This window comes from Bufo bufo, chromosome 8 (genome assembly GCF_905171765.1).
Source record: "Bufo bufo chromosome 8, aBufBuf1.1, whole genome shotgun sequence".
NCBI classification, from domain to species: domain Eukaryota; kingdom Metazoa; phylum Chordata; class Amphibia; order Anura; family Bufonidae; genus Bufo; species Bufo bufo.
The window spans coordinates 230,141,926-230,154,799 of NC_053396.1; the positions used below are offsets into that span (position 1 = coordinate 230,141,926).

The following is a 12,874-nucleotide window of genomic DNA, read 5'->3' on the forward strand; positions in this document are numbered from 1 at the left end:
AAGAATATAACTACTATAATACTGCTCCTATGTACAAGAATATAACTACTATAATACTGCCTCCTATGTACAAGAATATAACTACTATAATACTGCCTCCTATGTACAAGAATATAACTACTATAATACTGCTCCTATGTACAGGAATATAACTACTATAATACTGCTCCTATGTACAAGAATATAACTACTATAATACTGCTCCTATGTACAGTCGTGGCCAAAAGTTTTGAGAATTTCATGATTTTCCTATTACATGACGTAAAGTCATGATTTTATTAAAGACACGGAGGTGAGTATTGCTTAAACTTCCTTTACTGTTACCATAGCAGCAAAGAAATGAACATGTCAATCACAAAGAAAACACCATAGTAACCGACTCCTCCCCCTTATCCCAGTATATATAGACTCCACACTCTGGGATCATCCTCTTTCTTTGAACAGCCACTCAAACCGCTGACTCTTCCGGAAACTGGATCTTTCTGAACGAAAACAACAGTTCTGAACCTTAGGACCAACTCGTCAACCGACCAGACAGCCGAACTTTAGTAGCCACGAAAACACCAACGAGTGTGTCTAGGCAAAAAACCCTGAGGAGGAGGAACTTCAACCTGCGGACGAGAACACAAAATACGAGGTAGTACCACAAGAATATATCATGATGGAAAGTCAAACTTTACAACAAAATTCAATCAACAAAATATTCATAAATAAACACATAATGCATAAATAAATAAAACAAGCTGTACTAGATTCTTCCGAAAAACCCAACAGGGTGGGTAAGGGAGGGCAATACTCGCCTCCGTGTCTTTAATAAAATCATGACTTTACGTCATGTAATAGGAAAATCATGAAATTTTATGACAAGACACGGAGGCTTCGTATTGCTAGTTTAAAGCTGAGAGATAACCGAGTTAAAAGCATGAGACTCCGGGCGAAAGTAAAACTCCCGGAAAGTGGACACCCTAGACCAATCCGCTAAACGCATAACATCCTCCAGACGGGCCCCGGCGACCGACATAGAGGTAGCGGAAGCACTGCGGACGGAATGAGCCGTAAAGATATTAGTGTCAATACCGGCCTGACTCATAATTTCCTTAACCCAGCGAGACAGTGTCACACTGGCGACTGGAGCGTAGGGCTTCCGAAAAGAGATAAACAGATTAGGAGAAGTAGAGACACGTAAAGACGCAGTACGAGATTCGTACTCCTGAAGGCACGCCACCGGGCATAGCTGTGGGGACTGAGGGAAAGCGGGGTAAGCCACTGAACGAATGTTCGTCTTAGTGCGCCTGGAAATGTTAAATAAAACCCCATCCGGCGTAAAGGACCGAGCATCGTGATCTAATGCCCGCACATCAGACACCCGCTTACACGAAATTAGGCAAAGCAGCGTAACCAACTTAGCTGATAACTGGCGTAGTGATAATTGATCGTTGGAAGACCAAGAAACCAGGAAACTTAAAACCAACCCCACATCCCAAGTTGCTGAGAAACGAGGTCTGGGAGGTCGAGACAAACGAGAGCCCTTCAGCAGACGGCACACCAAAGGATGTTGACCCGCAGGGGAACCCTCGTGTCGGGAAGATATGGCCGATCTGTAAAGATTAATAGTGCGATAGGCTTTACCTGAATCATATAAAGAAGACAAGAAGGACAAAACCGACATTAAAGGAGCCCGAAGGGGATCCAGGTCCCTTTCTCCGCACCAGCGAGCTCAAGCGTCCCAGGCGGAGCGATAAGCCCGTCTAGTTCCTGGAGCCCATGCGTTCTCCAATAAGAAAAGAGTCGTGTCCGAAACTCCAGACAGCGAGACGGGACACCCGAGATCCTGCAAGCGAGAAGACGAAGCCCGCCTGATTGAATGAGAGGATGTTGTGCTCCCAAAGGATCCCGCAAGAGCCAGGGAAGGTCCGGGAGGAGGATTGGACGATCCACCAATAAGTCCAGAAGCAGTGGGAACCACGGTTGAGACTGCCACAGCGGAACGATCAGGATCAGATCCGCTAATTGGCGTTGGGCTTGGAGGAGAACTCGGGGAATTAAAGCGAACGGCGGAAACGCATACATCAGCGCTCCCCCCCCCCACTGTTGCAGAAACGCATCCACCGCCTCCGCCAGCGGATCCGGACGCCAGCTGAAGAATCTGGAAGTCTGAGCGTTCAGACGGTTCGCGAAAAGGTCTATCAACGGAGGACCCCAGTGAGACGATAAAGTTAGGAATACCCCCTCGTCTAACTTCCAATCGCTGGAATCCGAAATATATCGAGAATTACAGTCTGCTACCACATTGCGGAGACCCGGAAGGTGTTCTGCTATAACTACAATACCTTTGGTAAGGCAAAACTCCCAGAAATCTTGAGCTCCGCACCAGCGAGCCCAAGCGTCCCAGGCGGAGCGATAAGCCCGTCTAGTTCCTGGAGCCCATGCGTTCTCCAATAAGAAAAGAGTCGTGTCCGAAACTCCAGACAGCGAGACGGGACACCCGAGATCCTGCAAGCGAGAAGACGAAGCCCGCCTGATTGAATGAGAGGATGTTGTGCTCCCAAAGGATCCCGCAAGAGCCAGGGAAGGTCCGGGAGGAGGATTGGACGATCCACCAATAAGTCCAGAAGCAGTGGGAACCACGGTTGAGACTGTCAGAACCGAAGAACGAGTGCCGCCCATCCCGTTTACGTATCGGACCGCGGAGACGTTGTCCATCCGCAATCTGATACAGGTCGTGACCGTGCCGTTGGCGAAACTGCGAATCGCCAACGACCCTGCCAGTAATTCCAGGCCATTTATGTGGAGGCGGGACTCCTCTGGGGACCAAGGACCTCCGGTGGAAATCCCATTGCAATGAGCCCCCCAGCCGTGTAGGCTGGCATGGGATTCTATAATCAAATCCGGTAAGGGACCGAACAGGGCTTTGCCATTCCAGACTGATAGATTGTGAATCCACCATAGAAGCTCGTCCCTCGTTTCTGAATCGAGCGTGACCATGTCTGAGTATGTGGCCCCGGCTCGGAGGTGTGCAATTTTGAGTCTCTGGAGAGCTCGGTAGTGTAAAGGAGCCGGGAAGATGGCCTGGATGGACGACGCCAGGAGACCTATAAGGCGTGCTAAGTGACGCAGAGATAGTTGGGGTCGAAGCAGAGCATGTCGCAGCTCTTTGCGAATAGCCCAGACCTTGGACAGAGGAAGGTGAAGGGTCAGAGAAGAGGAATCTATCCTGAATCCCAGGAACTCTATAGAAGTCGATGCAATGAGGCATGACTTCTCCTGGTTTATGATGAAACCCAACCTGGATAGGAGGTTGGTGGTCATGAACAGATGAGAGTGAAGAAGGGACGGACTCCCTGCCATGATAAGAATATCGTCTAGATAAATTATCATGCGCACCCCTCTCCTGCGGAGCCAGGACACTACGGGCTTCATTATTTTGGTGAAGCACCAAGGGGCGGATGAGAGACCGAAAGGCAGGCAAGTGAACCGCCAAAGCTGGTCTCCCCAAGGAAAGCAAAGTAGGTTCCTGGAGGTCGGAGCCACCGGGACCGTGAGGTAGGCATCCTTGAGGTCCAGTTTGACCATCCAATCGCCCGGAAGGAGCATGTCTCTCAGAAGATGGATGCCCTCCATCTTGAAATGGCGATATTGGACTATAGAGTTGAGAGACTTTAGGTTTATAACTGGGCGTGACTGGCCGCCCTTTTTCTGTACCAAAAACATACTGCTGATTACCGCAGCTGAATGGGGAGAAGTGCGTTCTATCGCCTGCTTGAGGACGAGTTCTTTCAGTTCTCTGTGCAGCAGACGTTGCACCGACCCCGTCCATAGAACGTGTCTGGGACTTGGTAGTAGGCTTGGAGGGGCTACCAGGTCTATAGTGAAACCCATGATGGTGTCTAAAACCCACCGGTCTGAGGTGATCTCGGACCAGGCATTGGAAAAGTGACGGAGTCTGCCCCCGACACAACCTGTTGAAGAAAGTAACGGTAGGACGGGAGGGGCACTTACCAACTGGTCGACGATAGGATGGGGCTCCACGGTAGCTCCTGGACCGTCCTGAAAAACCCCTGGATGGGAAGAAGGATGGTTGATGTCTGGTATCCTGAAGAGAGGATCTATAGTTGAAGGAGCCTCTTCCCGTACCCCGGGAATGGAAATCGGACCGGCCGGACAGACGGCCCCTAGAGCTGCCGGCCCTGTTGGAAAAACGGGTGTTAAAGACCCTCTTCATTGATGTCTGGGCTTTATCTAAAGCCGTAAAGGCCCCGACATATCTGCCTAGTTCTTTAATAAACGAGTCTCCAAATAAGAGACCCTGAGCATTTTTTCCTGCTTCTGACAGTGCAAGGTTGGAGAGCTTAGGCTCCACCTTCATCAAGATGGCTTTACGCCGTTCGATGGCTAAGGAGGTATTTACATTGCCTGCAATGCAAATGGCCCTCTGAACCCATCCTCCTAACTCGACAGGATCCACCTGTTTACCCTCCGCCTTGGCGGACTCGGCCATGTCGAATATTTTTGCAAGAGGGCCCGTGATGTCCAGAAGTTTATCCTGGACCGCCCGCAAGGCTGAATCAAGCCCTTTTTTCGGGTTAAACTTTGTTTTCGTGAGAAATTGGACCATCTTAGGGTCGACAGTCGGTGTTTCACACACTTTATTGGGGATCAAAGGGCGGGGGCATTCCGCTCGCAATTTACTGCGGGACTCCTTGCTTAGGGGAGCACGGATTTTCTCCTCCAAATAATGTGCTACATGTGTGGCGGGAAGCCATTCTGCTGATCTGGGATGATGTAACTCATCCGGATTAAATAGGGGGGCACCTAGCGGGTCAAACAGAAGATCGTCAGGTGTTGGAAGGCCTTCCTGAGGGACGCCCGCAGGCGTGGGTGGGATGGGAGCTGGCAATATATCCAGAGGGTCAGTTTCGACGTCCTCAAGCTCCTCCCCTGAGTCATAATGGAACTCATTCTGAACCTCCTCAATCGATTCTCTGTCAGAATCAGTCAAAGGCTCAGGAAGGGTCCTGGCCGATTTCCAAGCACGAGAACGTTCTGCCTGTCGTGCACAGGCTCTTTTTCGCGGGACAACCGCGTGGTCATGTGATGGATTACCATCGGTTCTAAGAGTTCTGGAGGCGGATGGTCCTTCAGAGACCAATATAGGATCTTGTGTGGCCCTAGAGGGCTGAACACATAAGGCCTGAGATAATGACTGTGATAAAGCTGAGGACATGGAGCCCATAGCAACCATGATAGCCTCAGAAATAGATTGCTGCAGCGCAGCATTATGTCGCTCCTGTGAGGAGACATTCCTTAAGCTGGGAGAATTAGGGGGGCTAAGGGGGGGGGGGCAGCAGGGTCCTGCCTAACAGAAGAGGAGCTACTGCGTTGAGACATAGTGATAGAGTGGACAGGAGTTAGTCACCCCAGACCACCAAAGGAACAAAGACCTGAAAGAAAACGACAGTGAGGATCGGGAATGCCAAAGGAGAAAAACCGGGCGCAAAGATAAACACTCACCAAGTAGAAAAACCGGCACCGAGTAAGGTGAGAGCTACCGGAGCACAGGAGGAGACAAACGGCGCGAAAATCCTGAGGAACGGCCGAGATCTCACGAGATCTCAGGTGGCCGTAATCCAGGACAGGAGCGCCGATGCCGGAAGAGAAGAGACCGAAATCTCGCGATCGCGAGACCTCGGACTTGCCTGCCAGAGCCAGGAGGAAAACAGGATGACGGAGGAAATCTCGCGTAACGCGAGACTACGGCTGGGGAGGCCGCGAGTAGGCTGAAACGAACCGGGAATACCGGTAAGGAACGAGAGGTATGGGACCAGACTGAACCCGGAAGCGAAAGATAATAAGGGCAGACTGGGGCGAAAAAACCCCCAAGGGGGAAGGGAAAGAGAAAAGATAAAATAACTACCCTAAGGTAGAAGCGCAGTAGTAAAGTGGTAAGGGGCAAGGCCCCCACAGAAAAGACCTGTAACGATGTAAAATTACACCTAAACGCTATATAATCAAATAAATGACAAACAAGGATTCTATTAACACAGAGGATACTTATCTGCCATGGCAGCAGCAAAGAAAGAGGATGATCCCAGAGTGTGGAGTCATTATATACTGGGATAAGGGGGAGGAGTCGGTTACTATGGTGTTTTCTTTGTGATTGACATGTTCATTTCTTTGCTGCTATGGTAACAGTAAAGGAAGTTTAAGCAATACGAAGCCTCCGTGTCTTGTCATAAAATTAGATAAATATTGGGAATTGGAAAAGTTGCTGCTTAAGTTTTTATAATAGCAATTTGCATCTACTCCAGAATGTTATGAAGAGTGATCAGATGAATTGCATAGTCCTTCTTTGCCATGAAAATTAACTTAATCCCAAAAAAAACTTTCCACTGCATTTCATTGCTGTCATTAAAGGACCTGCTGAGATCATTTCAGTAATCGTCTTGTTAACTCAGGTGAGAATGTTGACGAGCACAAGGCTGGAGATCATTATGTCAGGCTGATTGGGTTAAAATGGCAGACTTGACCTGTTAAAAGGAGGTTTGATGCTTGAAATCCTTGTTCTTCTATTGTTAACCATGGTGACCTGCAAAGAAACGCGTGCAGCCATCATTGCGTTGCATAAAAATGGCTTCACAGGCAAGGATATTGTGGCTACTAAGACTGCACCTCAATCAACAATTTATAGGATCATCAAGAACTTCAAGGAAAGAGGTTCAATTCTTGTTAAGAAGGCTTCAGGGCGTCCAAGAAAGTCCAGCAAGCGCCAGGATCGTCTCCTAAAGAGGATTCAGCTGTGGGATCGGAGTGCCACCAGTGCAGCGCTTGCTCAGGAATGGCAGCAGGCAGGTGTGAGCGCATCTGCACGCACAGTGAGGCCAAGACTTCTGGAAGATGGCCTGGTGTCAAGAAGGGCAGCAAAGAAGCCACTTCTCTCCAAAAAAACACCAGGGACAGATTGATCTTCTGCAGAAAATATGGTGAATGGACTGCTGAGGACTGGGGCAAAGTCATATTCTCCGATGAAGCCTCTTTCCGATTGTTTGGGGCATCTGGAAAAAGGCTTGTCCGGAGAAGAAAAGGTGAGCGCTACCATCAGTCCTGTGTCATGCCAACAGTAAAGCATCCTGAGACCATTCATGTGTGGGGTTGCTTCTCATCCAAGGGAGTGGGCTCACTCACAATTTTGCCCAAAAACACAGCCATGAATAAAGAATGGCACCAAAACACCCTCCAACAGCAACTTCTTCCAACAATCCAACAACAGTTTGGTGAAGAACAATGCATTTTCCAGCACGATGGAGCACCGTGCCATAAGGCAAAAGTGATAACTAAGAGGCTCGGGGACCAAAACGTTGACATTTTGGGTCCATGGCCTGGAAACTCCCCAGATCTTAATCCCATTGAGAACTTGTGGTCAATCCTCAAGAGGCGGGAGGACAAACAAAAACCCACTAATTCTGACAAACTCCAAGAAGTGATGATGAAAGAATGGGTTGTATCAGTCAGGAATTGGCCCAGAAGATGATTGAGAGCATGCGCAGTCGGATTGCAGAGGTCCTGAAAAAGAAGGGCCAACACTGCAAATACTGACTCTCTGCATAAATGTCATGTAATTGTCGATAAAAGCCTTTGAAACGTATGAAGTGCGTGTAATTATATTTCACTACATCACAGAAACAACTGACACAAAGATCTAACAGCAGTTTAGCAGCAAACTTTGTGAAAACTAATATTTGTGTCATTCTCAAAACTTTTGGCCACGACTGTACAAGAATATAACTACTATAATACTGCTCCTATGTACAAGAATATAACTGCTATAATACTGCTCCTATGTACAAGAATATAACTGCTATAATACTACCTCCTATGTACAGGAATATAACTACTATAATACTGCTCCTATGTACAAGAATATAACTACTATAATACTGCCTCCTATGTACAAGAATATAACTGCTATAATACTACCTCCTATGTACAGGAATATAACTGCTATAATACTGCTCCTATGTACAAGAATATAACTGCTATAATACTACCTCCTATGTACAGGAATATAACTACTATAATACTGCTCCTATGTACAAGAATATAACTACTATAATACTGCCTCCTATGTACAAGAATATAACTACTATAATACTGCTCCTATGTACAAGAATATAACTACTATAATACTGCTCCTATGTACAAGAATATAACTACTATAATACTGCCTCCTATGTACAAGAATATAACTACTATAATACTGCTCCTATGTACAAGAATATAACTACTATAATACTGCCTCCTATGTACAAGAATATAACTACTATAATACTGCCTCCTATGTACAAGAATATAACTACTATAATACTGCTCCTTTGTACAGGGATATAACTACTATAATACTGCTCCTATGTACAAGAATATAACTACTATAATACTGCTCCTATGTACAAGAATATAACTACTATAATACTGCCTCCTATGTACAAGAATATAACTACTATAATACTGCCTCCTATGTACAAGAATATAACTACTATAATACTGCTCCAATGTACAAGAATATAACTACTATAATACTGCTCCTATGTACAAGAATATAACTACTATAATACTGCCTCCTATGTACAAGGATATAACTACTATAATACTGCTCCTTTGTACAGGGATATAACTACTATAATACTGCTCCTATGTACAAGAATATAACTACTATAATACTGCTCCTATGTACAAGAATATAACTACTATAATACTGCTCCTATGTACAAGAATATATCTACTATAATACTGCTCCTATGTACAAGAATATAACTACTATAATACTGCCTCCTATGTACAAGAATATAACTACTATAATACTGCCTCCTATGTACAAGAATATAACTACTATAATACTGCTCCTATGTACAAGAATATAACTACTATAATACTGCCTCCTATGTACAAGAATATAACTACTATAATACTGCTCCTGTGTACAAGAATATAACTGCTATAATACTGCTCCTATGTACAAGAATATATCTACTATAATACTGCTCCTATGTACAAGAATATAACTACTATAATACTGCTCCTATGTACAAGAATATAACTACTATAATACTGCCTCCTATGTACAAGAATATATCTACTATAATACTGCTTCTATGTACAAGAATATAACTACTATAATACTGCTCCTATGTACAAGAATATATCTACTATAATACTGCTCCTATGTACAAGAATATAACTACTATAATACTGCTCCTATGTACAAGAATATAACTACTATAATACTGCCTCCTATGTACAAGAATATATCTACTATAATACTGCTTCTATGTACAAGAATATAACTACTATAATACTGCTCCTATGTACAAGAATATAACTACTATAATACTGCTCCTATGTACAAGAATATAACTACTATAATACTGCTCCTATGTACAAGAATATAACTACTATAATACTGCCTCCTATGTACAGGAATATAACTACTATAATACTGCTCCTATGTACAAGAATATAACTACTTCGCTGCTCAAAAAAATAAAGGGAACACAAAAATAACACATCCTAGATCTGAGTTAATTAAATATTCTTCTGAAATACTTTGTTCTTTACATAGTTGAATGTGCCGACAACAAAATCACGCAAAAATATAAAAATTGAAATCAAATTTTTTAACCCATGGAGGTCTGGATTTGGAGTCACCCTCAAAATTAAAGTGGAAAAACACACTACAGGCTGATCCAACTTTATTGTAATGTCCTTAAAACAAGTCAGAATGAGGCTCAGTAGTGTGTGTGGCCTCCACGTGCCTGTATGACCTCCCTACAACGCCTGTGCATGCTCCTGATGAGGTGGCGGACGGTCTCCTGAGGGATCTCCTCCCAGACCTGGACTAAAGCATCTGCCAACTCCTGGACAGTCTGTGGTGCAACGTGACGTTGGTTGATAGAGCGAGACATGATGTCCCAGATGTGCTCAATTGGATTCAGGTCTGGGGAACGGGCGGGCCAGTCCATAGCATCAATGCCTTCGCCTTGCAGGAACTGCTGACACACTCCAGCCACATGAGGTCTAGCATTGTCTTGCATTAGGAGGAACCCAGGGCCAACCGCACCAGCATATGGTCTCACAAGGGGTCTGAGGATCTCATCTCGGTACCTAATGGCAGTCGGGCTACCTCTGGCGAGCACATGGAGGGCTGTGCGGCCCTCCAAAGAAATGCCACCCCACACCATTACTGACCTAATGCCAAACCAGTCATGCTGGAGGATGTTGTAGGCAGCAGAACGTTCTCCACGACGTCTCCAGACTCTGTCACGTCTGTCACATGTGCTCAGTGTGAACCTGCTTTCATCTGTGAAGAGCACAGGGCGTCAGTGGCGAATTTGCCAATCTTGGTGTTCTCTGGCAAATGCCAAACGTCCTGCACGGTGTTGGGCTGTAAGCACAACCCCCACCTGTGGACGTCGGGCCCTCATATCACCCTCATGGAGTCTGTTTATGACCGTTTGAGCAGACACATGCACATTTGTGGCCTGCTGGAGGTCATTTTGCAGGGCTCCGGCAGTGCTCCTCCTGTTCCTCCTTGCACAAAGGCGGAGGTAGCGGTCCTGCTGCTGGGTTGTTGCCCTCCTACGGCCTCCTTCACGTCTCCTGATGTATTGGCCTGTCTCCTGGTAGCGCCTCCATGCTCTGGACACTACGCTGACAGACACAGCAAACCTTCTTGCCACAGCTCGCATTGATGTGCCATCCTGGATAAGCTGCACTACCTGAGCCACTTGTGTGGGTTGTAGACTCCGTCTCATGCTACCACTAGAGTGAAAGCACCGCCAGCATTCAAAAGTAACCAAAACATCAGCCAGGAAGTATAGGAACTGAGAAGTGGTCTGTGGTCACCACCTGCAGAACCACTACTTTATTGGGGGTGTCTTGCTAATTGCCTATCATTTCCACCTGTTGTCGATCCCATTTGCACAACAGCATGTGAAATTGATTGTCACTCAGTGTTGCTTCCTAAGTGGACAGTTTGATTTCACAGAAGTGTGATTGACTTGGAGTTACATTGTGTTGTTTAAGTGTTCCCTTTATTTTTTTGAGCAGTGTATAATACTGCTCCTATGTACAAGAATATAACTACTATAATACTGCTCCTATGTACAGGAATATAACTGCTATAATACTGCCTCCTATGTACAAGAATATAACTACTATAATACTGCTCCTATGTACAAGAATATAACTGCTATAATACTGCCTCCTATGTACAGGAATATAACTGCTATAATACTGCCTCCTATGTACAAGAATATAACTACTATAATACTGCTCCTATGTACAAGAATATAACTACTATAATACTGCTCCTATGTACAAGAATATAACTACTATAATACTGCTCCTATGTACAGGAATATAACTGCTATAATACTGCCTCCTATGTACAAGAATATAACTACTATAATACTGCTCCTATGTACAAGAATATAACTACTATAATACTGCTCCTATGTACAAGAATATAACTGCTATAATACTGCCTCCTATGTACAGGAATATAACTGCTATAATACTGCCTCCTATGTACAAGAATATAACTACTATAATACTGCTCCTATGTACAAGAATATAACTACTATAATACTGCTCCTATGTACAAGAATATAACTACTATAATACTGCCTCCTATGTACAAGAATATAACTACTATAATACTGCTGCTATGTACAAGAATATAACTACTATAATACTGCTCCTATGTACAAGAATATAACTACTATAATACTGCTCCTATGTCCAAGAATATAACTGCTATAATACTGCTCCTATGTACAAGAATATAACTACTATAATACTGCTCCTATGTCCAAGAATATAACTGCTATATTACTGCTCCTATGTACAAGAATATAACTACTATAATACTGCTCCTATGTACAAGAATATAACTGCTATAATACTGACTCCTATGTACAAGAATATAACTACTATAATACTGCTCCTATATACAAGAATATAACTGCTATAATACTGCTCCTATGTACAAGAATATAACTACTATAATACTGTCTCCTATGTACAAGAATATAACTACTATTATACTGTCCCCTATGTACAAGAATATAACTACTATAATACTGCTCCTATGTACAAGAATATAACTACTATAATACTGCTCCTATGTACAAGAATATAACTACTATAATACTGCCTCCTATGTACAAGAATATAACTACTATAATACTGCCCCTATGTGCAAGAATATAACTACTATAATACTGCTCCTATGTATAAGAATATAACTACTATAATACTGCTCCTATGTACAAGAATATAACTACTATAATACTGCCTCCTATGTACAAGAATATAACTACTATAATACTGCCCCTATGTGCAAGAATATAACTGCTATAATACTGCCTCCTATGTACAAGAATATAACTACTATAATACTGCTCCTATATACAAGAATATAACTTCTATAATACTGCTCCTATGAACAAGAATATAACTACTATAATACTGCCTGCTATGTACAGGAATATAACTACTATAATACTGCTCCTATGTATAAGAATATAACTACTATAATACTGCTCCTATGTACAAGAATATAACTACTATAATACTGCTCCTATGTACAAGAATATAACTACTATAATACTGCTCCTATGTACAAGAATATAACTACTATAATACTGCTCCTATATACAAGAATATAACTACTATAATACTGCCTCCTATGTACAAGAATATAACTACTATAATACTGCCTGCGATGTACAAGAATATAACTACTATAATACTGCTCCTATGTACAAGAATATAACTACTATAATACTGCTCCTATGTACAAGAATATAACTACTATAAT

At 43.7% G+C, this 12,874-nt stretch overlaps 1 protein-coding gene across 1 annotated transcript in view; it reads left to right on the forward strand.

The window, feature by feature from the left end:
• ARHGAP35 (Rho GTPase activating protein 35) overlaps positions 1-12,874 on the forward strand; it is a 40,728-nt gene that overhangs the window by 19,160 nt on the left and 8,694 nt on the right. The window contains exon 8 of the transcript XR_005780735.1: positions 10,880-10,884. The gene's annotated coding sequence lies outside the window, so the exon portion shown is untranslated. The remainder of the gene's footprint in view (positions 1-10,879; positions 10,885-12,874) is intronic.